The following is a 24,228-nucleotide window of genomic DNA, read 5'->3' as shown; positions in this document are numbered from 1 at the left end:
GTCTCTGTTTTTACTCTCTTTATCTTGGTCTTTATGAATCATTCCTGGTCTGGACTCAGAAGCTTTGCTGTCAGACGAAGAATTCCACCCACACGTCACGCGAAGAACTATACTCAGAAGCTCCGTGTCACGAGAGGAAATCCACTCTGCACAGTAATGAGCATCATCCCCTCGCTCCGGAGGCCACTAAGACACTCCGCTGTTGCGCAAAGAACTCAGCTCCGACGCTCCACCGTATCGCAAGGAACTCCACTCACGGTACGAGGTCACGCGAGAAATTCCGCTCAGACTCTCTTGATGTAACGCGAGGGACTACACTTACACGGTTCGAGGTCAGGCGAGAACTCTGCTGACACTCCGCCGTCATGTGAGGGACCACACTCACGCGGTCCGAGGTCACGCGAGGGAACTCCACTCATACGCTCCGCCGTCACACAGACAACTACTCAGACGCTCCGCTGTCACGCGGAGAGTTCTATTCACACACTCTGCCGTCATGTGAAGAATTCCACTCCCACACTCCACTTTTAAGCAAAGAATTACACTCACGCCATGCCTTGGGAGACCCTACCAGGGGCTATTGCCCCCAAAACATAGCTCCTAGGCTCACGCAGGCACGCAAACCCCTCCACCACCACTCTCTTCATCTGGGTCTTTACAGCTTCAGCTCTGTTTACTACAGGACCACTCAGACGCTCCGCCGTCACGTGAGGAACTCCACTCAGACGCTCCGCCGTCACGTGAGGAACTCCACTCACATGCTAGAGGTCACTCCGCTGTTGCACAAAGAACTCAGCTCCGACGCTCCGCCGTATCGCAAGGAACTCCACTCACGGTACGAGGTCACGCGAGAAATTCCGCTCAGACTCTCTTGATGTAACGCGAGGGACTACACTTACACGGTTCGAGGTCAGGCGAGAACTCTGCTGACACTCCGCCGTCATGTGAGGGACCACACTCACGCGGTCCGAGGTCACGTGAGGGAACTCCACTCATACGCTCCGCCGTCACACAGACAACTACTCAGACGCTCCGCCGTCACGCGGAGAGTTCTATTCACACACTCTGCCTTCAAGCGAAGAATTCCACTCACACACTCTGCCGTCATGTGAAGAATTTCACTCCCACACTCCACTTTTAAGCAAAGAATTACACTCACACCATGCCTTGGGAGACCCTACCAGGGGCTATTGCCCCCAAAACATAGCTCCTAGGCTCACGCAGGCACGCAAACCCCTCCACCACCACTCTCTTCATCTGGGTCTTTACAGCTTCAGCTCTGTTTACTACAGGACCACTCAGACGCTCCGCCGTCACGTGAGGAACTCCACTCAGACGCTCCGCCGTCACGTGAGGAACTCCACTCACATGCTAGAGGTCACTCCGCTGTTGCACAAAGAACTCAGCTCCGACGCTCCGCCGTATCGCAAGGAACTCCACTCACGGTACGAGGTCACGCGAGAAATTCCGCTCAGACTCTCTTGATGTAACGCGAGGGACTACACTTACACGGTTCGAGGTCAGGCGAGAACTCTGCTGACACTCCGCCGTCATGTGAGGGACCACACTCACGCGGTCCGAGGTCACGCGAGGGAACTCCACTCATACGCTCCGCCGTCACACAGACAACTACTCAGACGCTCCGCCGTCACGCAGAGAGTTCTATTCACACACTCTGCCTTCAAGCGAAGAATTCCACTCACACACTCTGCCGTCATGTGAAGAATTCCACTCCCACACTCCACTTTTAAGCAAAGAATTACACTCACGCCATGCCTTGGGAGACCCTACCAGGGGCTATTGCCCCCAACAACATAGCTCCTAGGCTCACGCAGACACGCAAACCCCTCCACAACCACTCTCTTCATCTGGGTCTTTATGAATCACTCTTTGTCTGGCCCATCACCTAGGACCAGTTTGCCTTGGGAGACCCTACCAGAGGCTATTGCCCCGGACAACATTGCTCCTAGGCTCACGCAGGCACGCAAACCCCTCCACCACGTTAAGGTGGTGATCCAGGAAGGGGGAGGACTGTTATAACTTCAGATTTAAACGTTCACTGAAAACATCCTGAAAAACAAACCTACAACACTTACAGAAGAACATCCAGCGCCTGTCAAATGACAATCAACACTTAGAGAAAGATACTCAGCTCAGCACCAAGAAAATAACACTAAACACTTCGCCCGTGCACCCACCTTCCACCCGCTCAGAACTCCACTCACACACACTCTGCCTTCACGCGAAGAATCCCACTTTATATTATTCTAAGAGTTCAGCCTTATTTTGAGACATTCCCTAATACTGAATAAATAATTAAGGGTTTATTCAGAAATATAAAGCTGTGTTTACTACCACCTGCACACACACATTAAACACCCCCCTCCCCCACCTCTGTCTCAGAAAAGTCCAATTGAAAAGCTACATCTCACACGCAAAAGATTTCATACCAAACTTTTTATAACCCTAACCCCTCTCTCAGGAGGGCTGTAATAACTTCAACACTCAACAGAGAAAATTAGTAAACACTACTTACCAAAAGATAACACCTACAGGACCACTCAGACGCGCCGCCGTCACGCGAAGAACTCCACTCACACGGTCCGAGGTCACGCGAGGGACTCCGCTCAGTCGTTCCGGCGAAGAACATAATTTGAGACATTCTTTCCCGTTGCACCGTCAGCTCCTCTCTCTCTCATCTGCGAAACATTGATTTATAACTTAATAATGCAGCCATTTTCTTTTATAACCTTGGTTCGATGCTGATTGGCTGAGCACACAAGCCCCGCCCACTTATACATGATTCCTGAAGTTCTATAATTTTACAGACCAACAGAATATTCTAGTAAACTAATGCTTAATTAATTAATACCGAATACATAATTAATGGCTTATACAGAAATATACAGCTGTGTTTACTACAGGACCACTCAGACGCTCCGCCGTCACGCGAGGAACTCCGCTCAGACGCTCCGCTGTAATGCGAGGAACTCCGCTCAGACGCTCCGCCTTCACGCGAGGATCTCCGCTCAGACGCTCCGCTGTAATGCGAGGAACTCCGCTCAGACGCTCCGCCTTCACGCGAGGATCTCCGCTCAGACGCTCCGCCTTCACGCGAGGATCTCCGCTCAGACGCTCCGCCTTCACGCGAGGAACTCCGCTCAGACGCTCCGCCTTCACGCGAGGAACTCCGCTCAGACGCTCCGCCGACACTGTTTCTTAATAAAACGGCCACGTTCTTTTATAACCCCGGTTCGACTCTGATAGGCTGAGGACACACAAGCCCCGCCCACTTCTACATCATTCCTAAAAGTTCAAGAATTCTACAGACCAACAGAAGATTCCTGAATGTTCTAGTAAACTAGTAAACGACCCAATCAGAACAGAGTAATTTTCCAGGTAGCAAGCATATATCGGTCCACCGGCTTAATAAGGTCTGCGCCCCGCAGACTATAGGCCACTGCTGATCCACTATTGGACCGCACATTTTACTGTCCCGTCTACAGTATCGAACTAGTTCTTAATATCCTCTGACAGACTTTACAATAACAAATACTGTTTATCTGGAAATTAACGAATACTAACTAGTGATGGGAATTTCGGCTCTTTTTGGGGAGCCGGCTCTTTTGACTCCTAAATGGCTCTTTGTTTTACCATTTTTTCCCACTGGTACAGAACAATATTACCTACATTTTACATGACTATATGGACAAAATATTATTGTTCAATATTAAAAATAATAAATAGTGTTGCAATGGCCAATTGTTTTATGGCTGCCTTGTAATAACTCACTGATTGCACTCACACATTCAATTGTATAAATAACTTTTTATTTAAACACCTTAATAAAAAATCACTTGTAAACTCTGAAGTAAGGCCAATGGAACCCAAAAGGTAGGTATTACAAAATAGCTTATTAAATTAAATAATCATCCATTTCTGGGTAATACAAAATAAACAAATACTCTGCAAAGTGCAAAACAGCAGCATTCAACGGTAGTGATTAAAACAACCACAACTGTCAACAAACATTTAACTGATTTTACATTTTCTTCAACTATTTTTTGGAAGGCAGATTGGCATTCAGGAAAACCAAGTGTCTCAGCTCGGAGGGGTTGGAGGGTTGGAGCTTGCTTGTTGTTCTCTGATTGGTTGATTGACAAGCCTTAGAAAAAAATGGCTCGGTCTTAGACGGGAATCGGCTCTCATAGTTCACTTACAAGAGCCGGCTCTTTGAACCGGTTCGTTCGCGACGCCCGAGGCTACCTCTCCAGTGGTACCTATCTGAGGCGCCAGAGAAGAGGTGGCGCCGTTTCAAATATCGCCATCTAGTGTCATAGGGTGGTTTTGCCAGTGGACCCAGAATTGAAACGCCGTTTGTGTGGGAGCGTGTTTGTATGTGACAAAATTTTGGACGGACAGGTCTGGAGTTTTTTTGACGGTACGTTACGAGATGTCTTTGTTTAATTAACGAGGATATTGGGTCGCTGGGATAACTTTTTTTTCCAAATTAATGAACTCACGTTAGTTCTGCATGCATCTACCTTGCTAATTTATATATATATATATATGTGTGTGTGTGTGTGTGTGTGTTTGTTAAATACATTTTTTGACTTATAAAAATAATAAAGTATTTTTGTTTTGGCATGAAGTAGATTAACCAGATGGCTAAATGTGTTTGGTTCTTAGTTATGTAGCATATTGTATGATCTTTATATATATATCAATTATTTATTTATACATTCATCTATCTATCGTTGTGTCTGTATGTCTATGTCTGTTGTTATATGTGTGTATACTGTCCAGGTACAAGGCAATTGCATACACAGATCAACCAAAAACAATGTATACAAGAGAACAACAGATGGACTCAAGTCTGTAATGTTATAACTACAAGGTGCTCCTGTGGACAGTGGAGCTGAGAGAATATACAGTGAGTGTAGAAACAAGGAATTGGTCACAATATCATGGTTGATCCGTGTATAACTGTACAAAACTTCCATTAATGCTATTATTAATGTATGTTTTTAAATTTTTACTTAGATGCACTCTTCAGTCTGGCTTTGTGGTTCAGCCCCATCTTTAAACAGATGCACAACATGCTGCAAAATGTTTCATTGTCCTTTGTGCCCTGTGAAGTTGTTTAAGCCTACCGACTTGGCAAGAGTTAAGAAGCACATTGAACTTCATTGGAAAAATGCCATACCGTTTAAAGGTATTGTAACCTTGCTATTTTTATTTTTGGTAGGACAAAGTTCATGTTGATTCATGTGTTTTATTTTTAATTTATTTTTACATTTTTCACAGAATATCGAATTCACAGAAGTCATCTGAATTGCCGATCAGAAGGACACTGTCACTGCCCTCTGTGCTCAAAAACTATTTTGAGGAGAGATAATATGGAAAGCCATCTTCAGGCATGTCAGGTTACTTCCTCTGTGGTGCACACACCTTCACCTACAGAAGTACTTTGCATATCTGCTATATTCACTTCAAATTCCTTAAAGGACGCACCACCTCATTTAAAGTCAACCACACCCCAAGCACCTACTTTAACAGTTGGTGCTTCTAAGATTTCATCATCTGCTCCTGTACTTTCCTCTACATCATCCATTCCTCTGTCACTTCCTTCTCCGAAAAAGGCTCAAACGACATCACCGCAAAGAATAAAGTGCCCTCACTGCATTACAATAGTACATGGGAAGAATTTGCCTGGTCACGTTTCCAGAAAACATTCAGAAGCAAAACCAGATATAACCAGCACATCACATTTGAAACGTGTTTGTGTGGAAAAAATAATTTAATGTCACAAGCTTCATTTGTCTGTTCATATATATGTCCAATAGTGTATAAATAAAACTTTATATTTCTCATAGACTGAAGCCATCATAGAGAGGACGTTTGAGGTGATAAAATGCAACAGAGCAAGTCTGAAGAGTACATTGTTCGTTTTAGATGTCATGACTCCAGAGGTAATAAATTATATTTAAAAATTTTGTTTATTAACATTGCATTATCCTGTCTAATCAATAATTTATCTCACTTTAAGATCACCATCCTTCTGTTGAGAAAACTGGAAGGATTCAACAGATATGAAGCTGAAAATGTTTTTTCATGTGTAGCCTTTGAATGACTCAAACTGATGGCTTTTTTTCATTCTCTAGTTTGTCGAATTTTTATTATTATTATTATTATTTTGTTTGCATTTTGCTGTTACATAGTATTGCTGTTTTTTGCGTAGTGGCAGTTTGTTTTATTAGTAAAAACCTGTTCTTGCCTGTCACTTATTTTCTCTGTACAGATTTCTTTTAAATTCTGTAGGATTTATTCATTTATAACTACTTTCTTTTATTACATTTGTCTCTGTTCATTTTTGTGTTTTATTCCATATGTTTTATAAATAATTAAAGAAGGAATGCTGTCATTAAATGCAAGATTTATCTGTTCAGAATATTCTTTGTATTTATTCTGTAGTTTGTTTTTGTTTTTAGTTTGTTTGATTTAAATTTGTTTTAAACTGTAAAATTGAATGTGTGCTTTTCTTAATTGTTGTTTATTCACATTTTGCATTGTTTTTTATTATTATTTAATTATTTTAATAATTTTGGAATACAAATAAATACTTTGTTTCCAGTGTAATTTAGTTAACAAATAATTTTGAAAATGTGCTTTTATAAGGTGTCATTAAAATACAAATTAGCATTTTATTAAAGGAAATGCAATAAGGATGGCTAAAAATAAAAGGATGCCTAAAAATATGATTGAGAAAATGTCGAGACACATTGTTAGAGATCACAACAATTAGTCTTTATTTTTAGTCACTGACTCCTTCATATTAGAACATAAACATATCGCTTATATCCCAATCAAATTTAGTGGAGATTCTGAGACTAACCTCAATATTAGCATGGCAAATATTTCACTAACCAACCATATACTATAATTCCAGGAATATGTTTGACTTAAATTTTGTGTACATCATTATATGTTACAGAATCGTATAAAATGCAAAAAGACGGCAAAAACATTGAGTTTATTTACAACTATTTCCACTTGCCAGAGATTCGCACACTGCGTATTCCGCCATGTTCACTTTATCAATCATGTGACTTTCAGAAACAGTGATGTCATTTCCCGGACTCAGTGATGAGATAGGTCTCGGAGGAGAGGAGGACTGACAAATGAGATTCACGGCCTGACCCTGTTGTTGCGACCGACACATCGGTAATACACCGCGGTCACGCCATCTGCACTTCGCGAAAACGCAGTCACGCATTCTACACTAGGATTTCTTGTGCGCTTCTACATCACAGTTTACGGTAGAAGGTGTGTGAGCGAGAGGGGGGGGGCTCGCAGAAAAGCGCAGATATTGAAAATTCATAAGAAATGGAATTTAAAGCATAATTCAATACAGTTAATATTAAAAACAGGCCTGATTGGCTAAAGAACGGTTTGCAATCCTTAAAAAGTCCATAAAGGTCCATAAAATGGAGGGAATACAGTTTCACTGAAATAAAAAAAAATAAAAATCAAATTGTTACCAGAATATCTCACTGTTGTATTGAAAAACATGTCCTCAGGCACACAGGGTATAATATTTATGTGTATTTACTGTAAGAAGAAATAATAGGCTTGAAAAAAACTCAGATATTAAATTCCATAAAATGGTTAAATCAAACTGTTACCAGACCACTCCACTGCAGTCTTGAAGAGCATGTTCTCAGGTACCCAGAGAATAATTTTTATACATTTTTACTGTAGGAAGTTGGAGTAATATCATTTCAAACTCATAAATATGCTGTTTAATTTACAAATATTGCAAAATTTTGAGAGCTATTAAAGGGTTAAATCAAACTGTTACCAAACCATTCCACTGCAGCCTTGAAGGACATGTTCTCAGGTACCAAGAGAATAATTTTTATACATTTTTACTGTAGGAAGTTGGAGTAATAGCATTACAAACTTCATAAGAATAACAACACAATTCCACAAATTGCAGAATGCTGAAGGCCATAAAATGTTTAAATCAAACTGTTACCAGAGCACTCCACTGCAGTCTTGAAGAGCATGTTCTCAGGTACCCAGAGAATAATTTTTATACAATTTTACTGTAGGAATTTGGAGAAATATCATTTCAAACTTATAAATATGCTGTTTAATTTACAAATATTGCAAAATTGTGAGAGCTATTAAAGGGTTAAATCAAACTGTTACCAAACATCTTCACTGCAGCCTTAAAGAATATGTTCTCAGGTACTCAGAGAATAATATTTATACATTTTTACTGTAGGAATTTGGAGTAAGAGCATTTCAAAATTCAGTAAAAATTGTTTAATTTGCCAATATTGCATAATTCTGAGAGCTATTAAAGGGTTAAATCAAACTGTTACCAGACCATTCCACTGCAGCCTTAAAGAACATGTTCTAGAGTACCCAGAGAATAATTTTTACTGTAGGAATTAGCATTGCAAAATTCACTACAATATTATGTTTAATTTGCACATATTACAAAATTGAGTGCTAATAATGGGTTAAATCAAAATGTTACCAGATAATTTACCAGAAACTGTCCACTGTAGTCTTGAAGTACATATTTTCAGTTTCCCTGGGTATGATTCTCATAACTTTTTACTCTAGGAATTTGGAGGAATAGTATGGTAAAATTCAGAAAAAAATATAATTTAATTTTATGAATCTCGTAATGTTTAAGACCATAAAAAGTTTATAGTACTAGGTACTAATTACCAGGGATATGTACTGCATTTACAAAGAACATGGTCTCAGGTAAGTATATGTTTTTTTTTTGTTTGTTTGTTTTTTTGTGTGTGTTTGGAATAGTAATATTTAAAATTTCCCTAAAAATTATGGTTAAATATAATTGCAGTGTTACCAGGGAGCCAAGTGCAGTCTTTAAAACCTTTTTTCTTAGGTACAATGTGCATACGATTTCATTATCGTTTAGTTCTGGTATTGTGGGTAAAAGCAGTTAATGATTGAAAATCATTGAAAAACAATAAGACAATAACTTTCAAACTTTAAAAACTCTTTTCAAGACTACAGACATGATCTCTAGCATTTTTTGAATTTAACATTTTTAAACATTTTTAAAATTCTATTATAACTGTCATTTTCAGTAAATATGAATTACTAGCAGGAGATAATCATTAACTGCTTTTACCCACAATACCAAAACTAAACGATAATGAAATCGTATGCACATTGTACCTAAGAAAAAAGGTTTTAAAGACTGCACTTTGCTCCCTGGTAACACTGCAATTATATTTAACCATAATTTTTAGGTAAATTTTAAATATTACTATTCCAAACACACACAAAAAAACCATATACTTACCTGAGACCATGTTCTTTGTAAATGCAGTACATATCCCTGGTAATTAGTACCTAGTACTATAAACTTTTTATGGTCTTAAACATTACGAGATTCATAAAATTAAATTATATTTTTTTCTGAATTTTACCATACTATTCCTCCAAATTCCTAGAGTAAAAAGTTATGAGAATCATACCCAGGGAAACTGAAAATATGTACTTCAAGACTACAGTGGACAGTTTCTGGTAAATTATCTGGTAACATTTTGATTTAACCCATTATTAGCACTCAATTTTGTAATATGTGCAAATTAAACATAATATTGTAGTGAATTTTGCAATGCTATTACTCCAAATTCCTACAGTAAAAATTATTCTCTGGGTACTCTAGAACATGTTCTTCAAGGCTGCATTGGAATAGTCTGGTAACAGTATGATTTAACGTTTTAATAGCACTCAAAAATGCTATATATGTAAATCAAACATCTTTTTTTATGAGAATTAAAATAATATTACTCCAAATTCCTACTGTAAATATGTATGAAAAGTATAATCTGGGTACTCTAGAACATGTTCTTCAAGGCTGCAGTGGAGTAGTCTGGTAACAGTTCGATTTAACCCGTTAATAGCATTCACAATATTGCAATATGTGCAAATTAAAAAGTTTTACTGAATTTGCAATGTTATTACTCCAAATTCCTACAGTAAAAATCTATGACGATTGTACCCTGGGTACTCTAGAACATGTTCTTCAAGGCTGACGTGGAGTGGTTTGGTAACAGTTTGATTTAACCATTTTATGGCCGTCAGCATTCTGTAATTTGTGGAATTGTGTTGTTATTCTAATGAAGTTTGTAATGCTATTACTCCACATTCTTACAGTAAAAATTTATCAACATTATAATCTGGGTACTCTAGAACATGTTCTTTAAGGCTGCAGTGGAATGGTCTGGTTACAGTTTGATTTAACCCTTTAATAGCTCTCAGAATTATGCAATATTGGCAAATTAAACAATTTTTACTGAATTTTGAAATTATATTACTCCAAATTCCTACAGTAAAAATGTATAAAAATTATTCTCTGGGTACCTGAGAACATATTCTTTAAGGCTGCAGTGAAGATGTTTGGTAACAATTTGATTTAACCCTTTAATAGCTCTCACAATTTTACAATATTTGTAAATTAAGCAGCATATTTATAAGTTTGAAATGATATTTCTCCAAATTCCTACAGTAAAATTGTACAAAAATTATTCTCTGGGTACCTGAGAACATGCTCTTCAAGACTGCAGTGGAGTGGTCTGGTAACAGTTTGATTTAACCATTTTATGGCCTTCAGCATTCTGCAATTTGTGGAATTGTGTTGTTATTTATATGAAGTTTGTAATGCTATTACTCCAAATTTCTACAGTAAAAATGTATAAAAAGTATTCTCTGGGTACCTGAGAACATGTCCTTCAAGGCTGCAGTGGAATGGTTTGGTAACAGTTTGATTTAACCCTTTAATAGCTCTCAAAATTTTGCAATATTTGTAAATTAAACAGCATATTTATGAGTTTGAAATGATATTACTCCAAATTCCTACAGTAAAAATGTATGACAATTATTCTCTGGGTACTTTAGCACATGTTCTTCAAGGCTGCTGTGGAATGGTTTAGTAACAGTTTGACTTAACCCTTTAATAGAACTCAAAATTGCCCATATATGTAAATTAAACATCATCAAATAATATTACTTCATATTCTCACAGTAAAAATGTATGAAAATTATACCACGAGTACCTGAGAACATGCTCTTCAAGAATGCAGTGGAGTGGTCTGGTAACAGTTTGATTTAACCATTTTATGGAATTTAATATCCATAGGGTTTTTTGAGGTTTTTTTTTCAAGCCTATTACGTCTAATTCTTACAGTAAATACACATAAATATTATACCCTGTGTAGCTGAGGACATGTTTTTCAATACAACAGTGAGATATTCTGGTAACAATTTGATTTTTAATTTTAATTTCAGTGAAACTGTATTCCCTCCATTTTATGGATCTTTATGGACTTTTTAAGGGTTGCAAACCGTTCTTTAGCCAATCAGGTCTGTTTTTAATATTAACTGTATTGAATTATGTTTTAAATTAATTTCTTATGAATTTTCAATATCTGCGCTTTTCTGCGATTCCCCCCTCTCGCTCACACACCTTCTACCGTAAACTGTGATGTAGAAGCGCACAAGAAATCCTAGTGTAGAATGCGTGACTGCATTTTCGAGAAGTGCAGATGGCGTGACCGCGGTGTTTTGTACGTCTTACACAATGCAACGTCCTTAACTGAGAACAGACATATTCAAGGAATAAAACATTCTATTTTAGGAGCTAGATTCTGAATTTGAGTTTTCCACTGCACCTTAAACAATGCAGCAGAAACGTTCTGACACCTAAATCTTAATTCCACTTCAAGTGGCAGCTAACATTCGGGTACATATCATTTACTTTTGTGAAACCCTTCACCTCCATCATAACGGGGCCAAAACTCAAAAGTAACAGGTTTTTGAACTGAAAGTGAGACAGAGAAACGCAACTGAGAAAACGCACAATTAAAAGCAGTAAATAATTATTTATGAAAGTGAAATTCAAACCTGACAGTTAAATGACAGATATTAGAACGAGCGGACATTTGTAGCACTACAGAAGCCCTGAAGGGCCTGATAACTTCTTTCATTTACTTTTTGCTGCACTGATCAAGAATCCAATCAATGCTCTCACTAATGAAGGTGCTACTAAAGGAAAATAAAAGTTTAAAGCACGTTCCTGAGACTAACTTCCACATCATTTATTGATTTCTGCCTGTTATACGCACACCAAATACAGTTTAAATATTTATAGCATCACATGTACAAATTTAGCCATCAAAGCTTTAAATAAACAAAGACAACAACAAATACAAAAACATTTAAAGAACGTCCTACTGGTGAGTTGAGCCCAAATGGTTCAAAAATATGTTTAAATGGCTAAAATTGTACAAGTCATGCTAGAAATATGTTTTAGTGTATTTAACATCCAGAAAAAAATAGATAATGTGGAAGCAACATATATGAAACTTTTACTATCCTTTTGTAGCACCTTCATTTAAAAGAGCATTGATTGAATTCTTGAACAGTACATTCATTTATTTGTTCACTGTCTGTAAGCACTTATCCAGTTCAGGGTCGCGGTGGGTCCGGAGCCTACCAGGAATCACAGGGCGCAAGGCAAGAATACACTCTGGAGTGGGCGCCAGTCCTTCACAAGGCAACACACACTCACACTCTCTTTCTCTCTCTCACACACACACACACACACACAAACAAACTCACACTTATGGATACTTTTGAGTCACCAATCCACCTACCAGCATGTGTTTTTGGACTGTGGGAGGAAACCGAAGCACCCGGAGGAAACCCACGCAGACACAGGGAGAACACACCACACTCCTCACAGACAGTCACCCGGAGGAAACCCACGCAGACACAGGGAGAACACACCACACTCCTCACAGACAGTCACCCGGAGGAAACCTACGCAGACATAGGGAGAACACACCACACTCCTCACAGACAGTCACCCGGAGGAAACCTACGCAGACATATGGAGAACACACCACACTTTGGGTCATTATCCATTTGGAAGACCCATTTGTGCCCAAGCCTTAACTTCCTGGCTGATGTCTTGAGATGTTGCTTCAGTATTGCCACATAATGTTCTTTCCTCATGATGCCATCTATTTTGTGAAGTGCACCAGTCGCTCCTGCAGCAAAACAACCCCACAGCATGATCCTGCCACCCCCGCGTTTCACAGTTGGGATGGTGTTCTCCGGCTTGCAAGCGTCTCCCTTTTTCCTCCAAACGTAACGATGGTCATTATGGCCAGACAGTTCAATATTAGATTCGTCAGACCACAGGACATGTCTCTAAAAATTAAGGTCTTTGTTCCTGTGTGCGTTTGCAAATTGTAATCTGGCTTTTTTATGTTTCTTTTGGAGTAATGTCTTCTTCCTGGCAGAGTGGCCTTTCAGCCCATGTTCTCATTTCACTGTGGATAAAGACACACTCTTACCAGCTTCAGCCAGCATCTTCACAAGGTCTTTTGCTTTTGTTCTTGGGCTGAGATGCACATTTCAGACCAAAGCACGTTCATCTCTGGGACACAGGTACACACAAAAATATAAAATACCTAAAGAAATGGATAGACATACCAGTAATTTAGCTAGAGCTGTATTTTCATGAGCTAATCACACATCTCTATGTGTAAACAATTGACTTGAGTTCAACTAAACATGTTTATACTTTTATTTGTTAAATAAACCGCCACTATATTTTACATTGCTAAGACATTGGTTAACTTATTAGCAGCTGTTAACTTCATCATACTTGCTTTTTTTTTCATGCATAGTGGGGCCATTAATGTTCATTAAATGTGATTGAGAAAAAAATGCTGAACTGTGACAAAGGAGACAAAGAGATGTTTTCACTTGTATCCATTTACTATAATAAGAATTTCGAAATTATGAAGAAAATTCTCTGTAAGGTCCATCGCAGCATCCACAGACTAGTCCCCAAAAAGCAAGCCATTGGCAACGGTGGCAAGGAAAAACTCCCTGTCAGGAAGAAACCTTGGGAGGAATGGTAGACGCAGTAAATCCACAGTGGTTTGTAAAAGGCTTCTCACAAAATTTTTCAAAAGTGTCTCACCTCTCTGAATGTAAACTCAACAGGAGCCATTTCATATGAACAAACACATGGACATCCAGAACCTGACATGCCTTTTGATCACCTACAAATGGAGTTTATTGAATTAACACCACGTCTGAAAAAGAAATATGTGCTTGTGATCGTTGACGTGTTTTCAAATCTTTAACACACATCAGCTAAGTAATTGACACGCCACTACACAAACACTGTGCCTATCACCCTATGAGTGCAGGGGCGGTAGAAAGAGCAAGTGACACAATAAAACAAAAACGGATCAAAGTGTATCAAGGAACAGGGCTAAATCGGGTGGAAGCCCTGCCGCTGGTGTGTATGAGTCTGAGACAAAGAGTGTGGTCCAGGACGAAACTCTCCCCTTTCCAGATAATGTTTGGCCGTTGGCCAAATACAGGATGTGCTCCCAAAAGTGAAACACTGGCCTTGGAAGACGATCACATGCAAAAATACTGTGCAACGTTGTGTTGTGTTCTGTTTTGTGTGATGTGCACAGGAGGGTGAGAGAATCTCTACCAAGCCCAGCAGTTACAGGACACACGGTGAAGTCTGGGGATTGGATCCTGACTAAGGTCTACATGAGGGCGAACTGGAAAGCGGATCGCTGGCAAGGACTGTTCCAGGTGCTCCTGACTACTCACACCGCAGTGAAGATTGCAGAGAGGGACACGTGGGTCCACATCTCACACTGCAAAAGAGCCCCAGCCCCAAAATAGACACCACAGATTCACCATGGCAGGAAAATGTACATCTTGTTCAACCTCTGCAAGGTGACAGCATTCATCTTCGCCTGATCGTCCTGGACGTCAGCCAGATGGACACAACCACTATCATTATCACTAGAGGTGGAAAAGGGAGTTAAACTAAACATGCCACACTCTGAGCAGGCAAAGCAGCCAGTAGTAGCCTTGGTATTGCAGATACTTACTACTTTTGTTTGGTTTTAGGAACTTACACCAGAAACATTACTCCAGGGGCAGTTTTAGTGCCTCTGTAATAAATATTCCTGTGGAGACAATCTATAAAATAGATCTATGGATGGTTAGTAAGTTGTAAAAGCAGAAATAAGAGTAGAAACAAGTAACAGGAAAGCCAGAACGATCAAAACAGGTTCTTCGAAACCGGTCCAGGAACTACCAAAACTGGGTTGCCAGATCCTCAGAGATCCCCTTAATTTATTTATCCCTTTATTTAAACAAATTACACTTTCTAAAAACATAAACACATAACAGATGTGCTGAGGAACTAATGACGATGGTAGGAAATTAAAGAAAATGCTTACATTTTATGAGCTACAAATCTTTGTTTGTGTCATGTTTAGCTAGCACTACCTCCTCCACTTTTAAGTTGTGGTACAGCCCTGTCCTGTGTCCATAAATATAGGACAGGTAGGCCACTAAATAACCATAAAACATCTGCTGCAGCTTGATTGAGCGTTTTTCAGTAAGAATCTCTGTGAACAAAACGAGCAAACAATGAAAATTTGCATCGTCAGTGTGGAAAAGTGCATTAAGCTGGTTAATTAAAGCACCATTACCAAGAATATGCTGAATCTCTTTTTTTGGCTTCTTCTTTGCACTTTAGAAGTGTAGCCTTGGAGATGATTTTGAAGTCTTTTTGGTTCTTCACCTTAATTTGGTGGACCACCACGGACCGTCTCTGTTTTCTTATAATGCCTTTTATCTCCCTTGTGATGTTTATAAGGGAGACTCTTTTGAGGCGGCATGTGGGAGGAGGGGTTTCTTTAACGTAACCCATGAACTCAGCAACATTTTTCAGGTAATGTGCCAGCGTGCTTGGCACCACCTTCTGCATCACCAGGCTGTTTACTCATCTGCAAAGCACAGAAAAAAAAAAAAAAAACACCAGTCACTTATACACACATTTCACACATCCACTAACATTAGTGTGAAAATAGCAAAAATGGTCACATACATACTCTCTTAGCTTAGGTGTATTTTCCAGGAATTGGAACGTGGCAAGATGCATCTGGCCTCGGAAATCTTTTCATCCTGTACACTTTACTCTGCACATTGTTTTTTAATCTATATGTTAGATCTGGCCCCTCTTTCTGAAGCTGGAAGTTATCCTACAGTTCATCTAAAGAATCAAATCAAATTTATTTGTATAGCGCTTTTTACAACTGATGTTGTCAGTTGTAAAAGTTTAAATTCAATGTTATTATTCAAGGCTAATAAATTTAGATGAAAAAAAAATCAAGCTCAAATAAATTCAAACAATACTTTTTGAAGTTGCTCACATTCGATAGCCCAAATTCAAATTCCAAAATAGGAGTCACAAAAAAATTCAGAGAACACATCCGGGACACAAAGGATGAGCAATCGATTCATTGGGATTTTTGTCTTTCACCTTAAATGGTGCAGTAGTTGCATTCTGTCGCCGCTAGATGGCGAAATACGAACACAACTTTGGAAAAACTACATGTTTAGCTTCCTTCCGCGGATATTATCTCTGTATTTTCAAAGTGCCTCAAAAATCTGAAAGACTCACTAAAGACACAGTATGACAGACTACTGATGTCCTGAAGATGAAGAAATCTTACTGTGGAGATTTTTTTGTAATGGCCCTGTGAACAGAGCATGGGATATGACAGAATCTGTGGAAACATGAACTGTGGGGATACACTCGTGTGAAAATTAGGACACCCCATGAAACCTTTGTCTTTTTGAACATATTTAAACATATGGACATTTGACCTTCATTTGAACAGCACTGAGAAATGGAGCTTAAACAAATAAAACTGAAGAAATTACTTATAAACATTGGTTGTACAATGTAATTGGTGTTTGGCAGAGGGGATTTTCATGGGTGCAGCCCACACACTCAGCTCTACTGCTCCTCCCACAAATGCATGTTCCTTACTAGTGATGTGTCGGTCGCGAACGAACCAGTTCAAAGAGCCGGCTCTTGTAAGTGAACCATGAGAGCCGGTTCCCGTCTAAGACCGAGCCATTTTTTTTCTAAGGCTTGTCATTCAACCAATCAGAGAACAACAAGCAAGCCACAGAGGACACTGCAAGAAGAGTTCCCTCAGAGGATGCAATGCTGGAAGTACGGGTTTATCTTATTGCAGCGACATCAGTACCCTCTGAAAGAATCTATTCAAATGGATGATTATTTAATTTAATAAGCTATTTTGTAATACCTACCTTTTGGGTTCCATTGGCCTTACTTCAGAGTTTACAAGTGATTTTTTATTAAGGTGTTTAAATAAAAAGTTATTTATACAATTGAATGTGTATATCAGTGCAACCAGTGAGTTATTACAAGGCAGCCATAAAACAATTGGCCATTGCAACACTATTTATTATTTTTAATATTGAACAATAATATTTTGTCCATATGGTCATGTAAAATGTAGGTAATATTGTTCTGTACCAGTGGGAAAAAATGGTAAAACAAAGAGCCATTTAGGAGTCAAAAGAGCCGGCTCCCCAAAAAGAGCCGAAATTCCCATCACTAGTTAGTATTCGTTAATTTCCAGATAAACAGTATTTGTTATTGTAAAGTCTGTCAGAGGATATTAAAAACTAGTTCGATACTGTAGACGGGACAGTAAAATGTGCGGTCCAATAGTGGATCAGCAGTGGCCTATAGTCTGCGGGGCACAGACCTTATTAAGCCGGTGGACCGATATATGCTTGCTACCTGGAAAATTACTCTGTTCTGATTGGGTCGTTTACTAGTTTACTAGAACATTCAGGAATCTTCTGTTGGTCTGTAGAATTCTAGAACTTTTAGGAATGATGTAGAAGTGGGCGGGGCTTGTGTGTCCTCAGCCTATCAGAGTCGAACCGGGGTTATAAAAGAACGTGGCCGTTTTATTAAGAAACAGTGTCGGCGGAGCGTCTGAGTGGAGTTCCTCGCATTACAGCGGAGCGTCTGAGCGGAGATCCTCGCGTGAAGGCGGAGCGTCTGAGCGGAGATCCTCGCGTGAAGGCGGAGCGTCTGAGTGGTCCTGTAGTAAACACAGCTGTATATTTCTGTATAAGCCATTAATTATGTATTCAGTATTAATTAATTAAGCATTAGTTTACTAGAATATTCTGTTGGTCTGTAAAATTATAGAACTTCAGGAATCATGTATAAGTGGGCGGGGCTTGTGTGCTCAGCCAATCAGCATCGAACCAAGGTTATAAAAGAAAATGGCTGCATTATTAAGTTATAAATCAATGTTTCGCAGATGAGAGAGAGAGGAGCTGACGGTGCAACGGGAAAGAATGTCTCAAATTATGTTCTTCGGCGGAGCGTCTGAGCGGAGTCCCTCGCGTGACCTCGGACCGTGTGAGTGGAGTTCTTCGCGTGACGGCGGTGCGTCTGAGTGGTCCTGTAGGTGTTATCTTTTGGTAAGTAGTGTTTACTAATTTTCTCTGTTGAGTGTTGAAGTTATTACAACCATCCAGAGAGAGGGGTTAGGGTTATAAAAATTTTGGTATGAAATCTTTTGCGTGTGAGATGTAGCTTTTCAATTGGACTTTTCTGAGACAGAGGTGGGGGAGGGGGGTGTTTAATGTGTGTGTGCAGGTGGTAGTAAACACAGCTTTATATTTCTGAATAAACCCTTAATTATTTATTCAGTATTAGGGAATGTCTCAAAATAAGGCTGAACGCTTAGAATAATATAAAGTGGGATTCTTCGCGTGAAGGCAGAGTGTGTGTGAGTGGAGTTCTGAGCGGGTGGAAGGTGGGTGCACGGGCGAAGTGTTTAGTGTTATTTTCTTGGTGCTGAGCTGAGTATCTTTCTCTAAGTGTTGATTGTCATTTGACAGGCGCTGGATGTTCTTCTGTAAGTGTTGTAGGTTTGTTTTTCAGGATGTTTTCAGTGAACGTTTAAATCTGAAGTTATAACAGTCCTCCCCCTTCCTGGATCACCACCTTAACGTGGTGGAGGGGTTTGCGTGCCTGCGTGAGCCTAGGAGCAATGTTGTCCGGGGCAATAGCCTCTGGTAGGGTCTCCCAAGGCAAACTGGTCCTAGGTGATGGGCCAGACAAAGAGTGATTCATAAAGACCCAGATGAAGAGAGTGGTTGTGGAGGGGTTTGCGTGTCTGCGTGAGCCTAGGAGCTATGTTGTTGGGGGCAATAGCCCATGGTAGGGTCTCCCAAGGCATGGCGTGAGTGTAATTCTTTGCTTAAAAGTGGAGTGTGTGAGTGGAATTCTTTGCTTGAAGGCAGAGTGTGTGAATAGAACTCTCCGCGTGACGGCGGAGCGTCTGAGTAGTTGTCTGTGTGACGGCGGAGCGTATGAGTGGAGTTCCCTCGCGTGACCTCGGACCGCGTGAGTGTGGTCCCTCACATGACGGCGGAGTGTCAGCAGAGTTCTCGCCTGACCTCGAACCGTGTAAGTGTAGTCCCTCGCGTTACATCAAGAGAGTCTGAGCGGAATTTCTCGCGTGACCTCGTACCGTGAGTGGAGTTCCTTGCGATACGGCGGAGCGTCGGAGCTGAGTTCTTTGTGCAACAACGGAGTGACCTCTAGCATGTGAGTGGAGTTCCTCACGTGACGGCGGAGCGTCTGAGTGGAGTTCCTCACGTGACGGCGGAGCGTCTTGAGTGGTCCTGTAGTAAACAGCTGAAGCTGTAAAGACCCAGATGAAGAGAGTGGTGGTTGAGGGGTTTGCGTGCCTGCGTGAGCCTAGGAGCTATGTTTTGGGGGCAGTAGCCCCTGGTAGGGTCTCCCAAGGCATGGCGTGAGTGTAATTCTTTGCTTAAAAGTGGAGTGTGGGAGTGGAATTCTTCACATGACGGCAGAGTGTGTGAGTGGAATTCTTTGCTTGAAGGCAGAGTGTGTGATTAGAACTCTCCGCGTGACGGTGGAGCGTCTGAGTAGTTGTCTGTGTGACGGCGGAGCGTATGAGTGGAGTTCCCTCGCGTGACCTCGGACCGCGTGCGTGTGGTCCCTCACATGACAGCGGAGTGTCAGCAGAGTTCTCGCCTGACCTCGAACCGTGTAAGTGTAGTCCCTCGCGTTACATCAAGAGAGTCTGAGCGGAATTTCTCGCGTGACCTCGTACCGTGAGTGGAGTTCCTTGCGATACGGCGGAGCGTCGGAGCTGAGTTCTTTGTGCAACAGCGGAGTGACCTCTAGCATGTGAGTGGAGTTCCTCACGTGACGGTGGAGCATCTGAGTGGTCCTGTAGTAAACAGAGCTGAAGCTGTAAAGACCCAGATGAAGAGAGTGGTGGTGGAGGGGTTTGCGTGCCTGCGTGAACCTAGGAGCTATGTTTTGGGGGCAGTAGCCCCTGGTAGGGTCTCCCAAGGCATGGCGTGAGTGTAATTCTTTGCTTAAAAGTGGAGTGTGGGAGTGGAATTCTTCACATGACGGCAGAGTGTGTGAATAGAACTCTCCGCGTGACGGCGGAGCGTCTGAGTAGTTGTCTGTGTGACGGCGGAGCGTATGAGTGGAGTTCCCTCGCGTGACCTCGGACCGCGTGAGTGTGGTCCCTCACATGACAGCGGAGTGTCAGCAGAGTTCTCGCCTGACCTCGAACCGTGTAAGTGTAGTCCCTCGCGTTACATCAAGAGAGTCTGAGCGGAATTTCTCGCGTGACCTCGTACCGTGAGTGGAGTTCCTTGCGATACGGCGGAGCGTCGGAGCTGAGTTCTTTGTGCAACAGCGGAGTGACCTCTAGCATGTGAGTGGAGTTCCTCACGTGACGGCGTAGCGTCTGAGTGGAGTTCCTCACGTGACGGCGGAGCGTCTGAGTGGTCCTGTAGTAAACAGCTGAAGCTGTAAAGACCCAGATGAAGAGAGTGGTGGTGGAGGGGTTTGCGTGCCTGCGTGAGCCTAGGAGTTATGTTTTGGGGGCAGTAGCCCCTGGTAGGGTCTCCCAAGGCATGGCGTGAGTGTAATTCTTTGCTTAAAAGTGGAGTGTGGGAGTGGAATTCTTCACATGACGGCAGAGTGTGTGAGTGGAATTCTTCACTTGAAGGCAGAGTGTGTGAATAGAACTCTCCGCGTGACGGCGGAGCGTCTGAGTAGTTGTCTGTGTGACGGTGGAGCGTATGAGTGGAGTTCCCTCGTGTGACCTCGGACCGCGTGAGTGTGGTCCCTCACATGACGGCGGAGTGTCAGCAGAGTTCTCGCCTGACCTCGAACCGTGTAAGTGTAGTCCCTCGCGTTACATCAAGAGAGTCTGAGCGGAATTTCTCGCGTGACCTCGTACCGTGAGTGGAGTTCCTTGCGATACGGTGGAGCGTCGGAGCTGAGTTCTTTGCGCAACAGCGGAGTGTCTTAGTGGCCTCCGGAGCGAGGGGATGATGCTCATTACTGTGCAGAGTGGATTTCCTCTCGTGACACGGAGCTTCTGAGTATAGTTCTTCGCGTGACGTGTGGGTGGAATTCTTCGTCTGACAGCAAAGCTTCTGAGTCCAGACCAGGAATGATTCATAAAGACCAAGATAAAGAGAGTAAAAACAGACACACTGTGAGTGTAATTCTTCGCTTGAAAGTGGAGTGTGTGAATAGAATTCGCGTGATGGCGGAGCGTCTGAGTGGAGTTCCTCGCATGGATGGATAACAGTCCTCCGGAGCAAGGGGATGGTGGTGGGTCAATGCAGTGAAAAGTGGATTCCCTCGCGTGACGGCTGAGCATCAGAATGGAGTTCTTCGTGTGACGGCGGAGCATCTGAGTGGAGTTCTTCGCATGAGGGCGGAGTGTCTGTGGAGTTCCTCGCGTGACGGCTGAGCATCTGAGTGGAGTTCTTCGCGTGAGGGCGGAGCGTCTGAGTGGAGTTCTTCGTGTGATGGTGGAGCGTCTGAGTGGTCCTGTAGGTAAGTAGTGTTTACTAATTTTCTCTAGCTGTTGAGTGTTGAAGTTATTACAGTCCTCCAGAGAGAGGGGGTGGAGGTGGGTCAATACCAAACTGAATGTTTAAAATGTCTTAAAGTGTATACAGTCCTCCGAAGAGTTGGGAGGATGGTGGGAATAAGAAAAATACAATTTCTGTTTTGAAATCTTTTGAGTGTGAGATGTAGCTTTTCAATTGGACTTTTCTGAGAGGGTGGGGTGTGTTTAGTGTGTGTGCAGGTGGAAGTAAACACAGCTATATATTTCTGAATAAGCCATTATTTATTCCATATTTAATTCAGCATTAGTTTACTAGAATATTCTGTTGGTCTGTGAAATTGTAGAACTTTAGGAATCATGTAGAAGTGGGCGGGGCTTGTGTGCTCAGCCAATCAGAGTTGAACCAAGGTTATAAAAGAAAGTGGCTGCATTATTAAGTTATAAATCAATGTCTTGCAGATGAGAGAGACAGAGAGAGAGAGGAGCTGACGGTGCAACGGGAATGTCTCAAAATAAGTTCTCAGGCGGAGCGTCTGAGCGGAGTACCTCGCATGACCTCGGACCGTGTAAGGAGTCCCTCACGCAACTGGTATTGGCGGTAATTGGCGGAGCGCCTGCGTGGAGGTCCTGACGTGAAGGCGCAACGCCTGAGCGCAGTTCCTCCCGTGGCCTCGGACCATGTGAGTGGAGTTCCTTGCGTTACGGCGGAGAGTCTGAGCGGAGTTCTTCGCGTGACGGCGGAGCGTCTGAGTGGAGATCCTGGTGTGAAGGCGGAGCATCTGAGCGGGTTATTTTTTGTGTAGTCCGTAGGCTCAGAATGCATATGTATTTTTTTTGCCTACATAACAGAACATTCTACTTGGTAGAATACTACTGTCTAAAACCTATTAGCGTGACCCAGCTTTATCTGCAGTTTAAACTCTGCAGAGGTCATCTATAAAGGGAATTATTTGGTTGTTTTATATGGGACTATACATACCATAGACTGTGATATGCATTGATGAACAATGAAGACCAATTTTTTTTTTTTGACTTACTTTTGTACTTTGTTTTTTGACATTATCAATCAAGACATCAATATGTTTTGTCTTTGTACTACTTTTTGATGATCCAGCCATGATTTTTACTATTCATGAACATTTACAAAACTTTCTTGCTAGATGAATTCATTGAGGGCGGCAGGTAGTGTCTCAGTCACACAGCTCCAGGGACCTGGAGGTTGTGGGTTTGTTTCCCGCTCCGGGTGACTGTCTGTGAGGAGTTGGTGTGTTCTCCCCGTGTCCGCGTGGGTTTCCTCCCACAGTCCAAAAACACATGTTGGTAGGTGGATTGGCTACTCAAAAGTGACCATAGGCGTGAATGTGTGTGTGTGTTGCCCTGTGAAGGACTGGCGCCCCCTCCTGGGTGTATTCCTTCCTTGCGCCCAATGATTCCAGGTAGGCTCTGGACCCACCGCGATCCTCAACTGGATAAGCGCTTACAGATGATGAAAGAATGAATTCATTGAATAAACTTGCCTAAACAACATTATTGGACATTTGAGTTATCTGTATTGTGTTTTGTCATTAATACACCCACAGTTTGTATCTTCACTTTGCATATTTTAATTGTTTTTGCTAGACAGGTTGCACGTTTTTTCTATAGTTTTGAGTACAAACAAAAGTGACTTTAAATTTTTTGATTTACATATATAGACACAGCTTTGTTAGCTTAAATATGTTAAGCTTTGTTTTCCTGCCATCAAGGAAAAGGGATCAGATATTTGGGTAATGGATAACTCTCAGAACAACAGTAACAGCCACATGTTTGTAGGAATTGGTGTGTATTGCACAGGTAGATATGGGCAGAAAAGATGGGAACTGATCTAAATGCAGCAACAAATGGGTTACAGTCAGTATCTGTAAACCTGCAAAGCGCACCTGTATGGGAGGTGTACCTGGTAAAAAGGTTAATGAGCATAATTAAATGGCTAATTTTGTTCATACGTGCAAAGTAAACAGGACATTAAGTATAGATTTAGATTTATAGATTTATTATGCACTTTGCAGAGTATTTGTTTATTTTATTACCCAGAAATGGATGATTATTTAATTTAATAAGCTATTTTGTAATACCTACCTTTTGGGTTCCATTGGCTGTATTTCAGGGTTTACAAGTGATTTTTTATTAAAGGTGTTTAAATAAAAATCCAGTTATTTATACAATTGAATGTGTGAGTGCAATCAGTGAGTTATTACAAGACAGCCATAAAAACAATTGGCCATTGAAATATTTTTAATATTGAACAATAATGTTTTGTCCATATGGTCATGTAAAATGTAGGTAATATTGTTCTGTACCAGTGGAAATAAGCGGT

General features: G+C 41.3%; 1 long non-coding RNA gene across 1 annotated transcript; it reads left to right on the top strand.

Moving 5' to 3' along the window:
- The first annotated feature begins 17,925 nt into the window (after positions 1–17,925).
- LOC136693737 (uncharacterized) lies at positions 17,926–23,987 on the top strand. The gene is made up of 3 exons (XR_010802099.1): positions 17,926–18,058; positions 18,267–21,856; positions 22,332–23,987. It is a non-coding gene; the product is annotated as an uncharacterized lncRNA (long non-coding RNA).
- Positions 23,988–24,228: the final 241 nt, after the last annotated feature.

This window comes from Hoplias malabaricus, chromosome 4, assembly GCF_029633855.1.
Source record: "Hoplias malabaricus isolate fHopMal1 chromosome 4, fHopMal1.hap1, whole genome shotgun sequence".
NCBI classification, from domain to species: Eukaryota; Metazoa; Chordata; class Actinopteri; order Characiformes; family Erythrinidae; genus Hoplias; species Hoplias malabaricus.
This window is presented reverse-complemented; position numbering and strand designations above follow the sequence as displayed.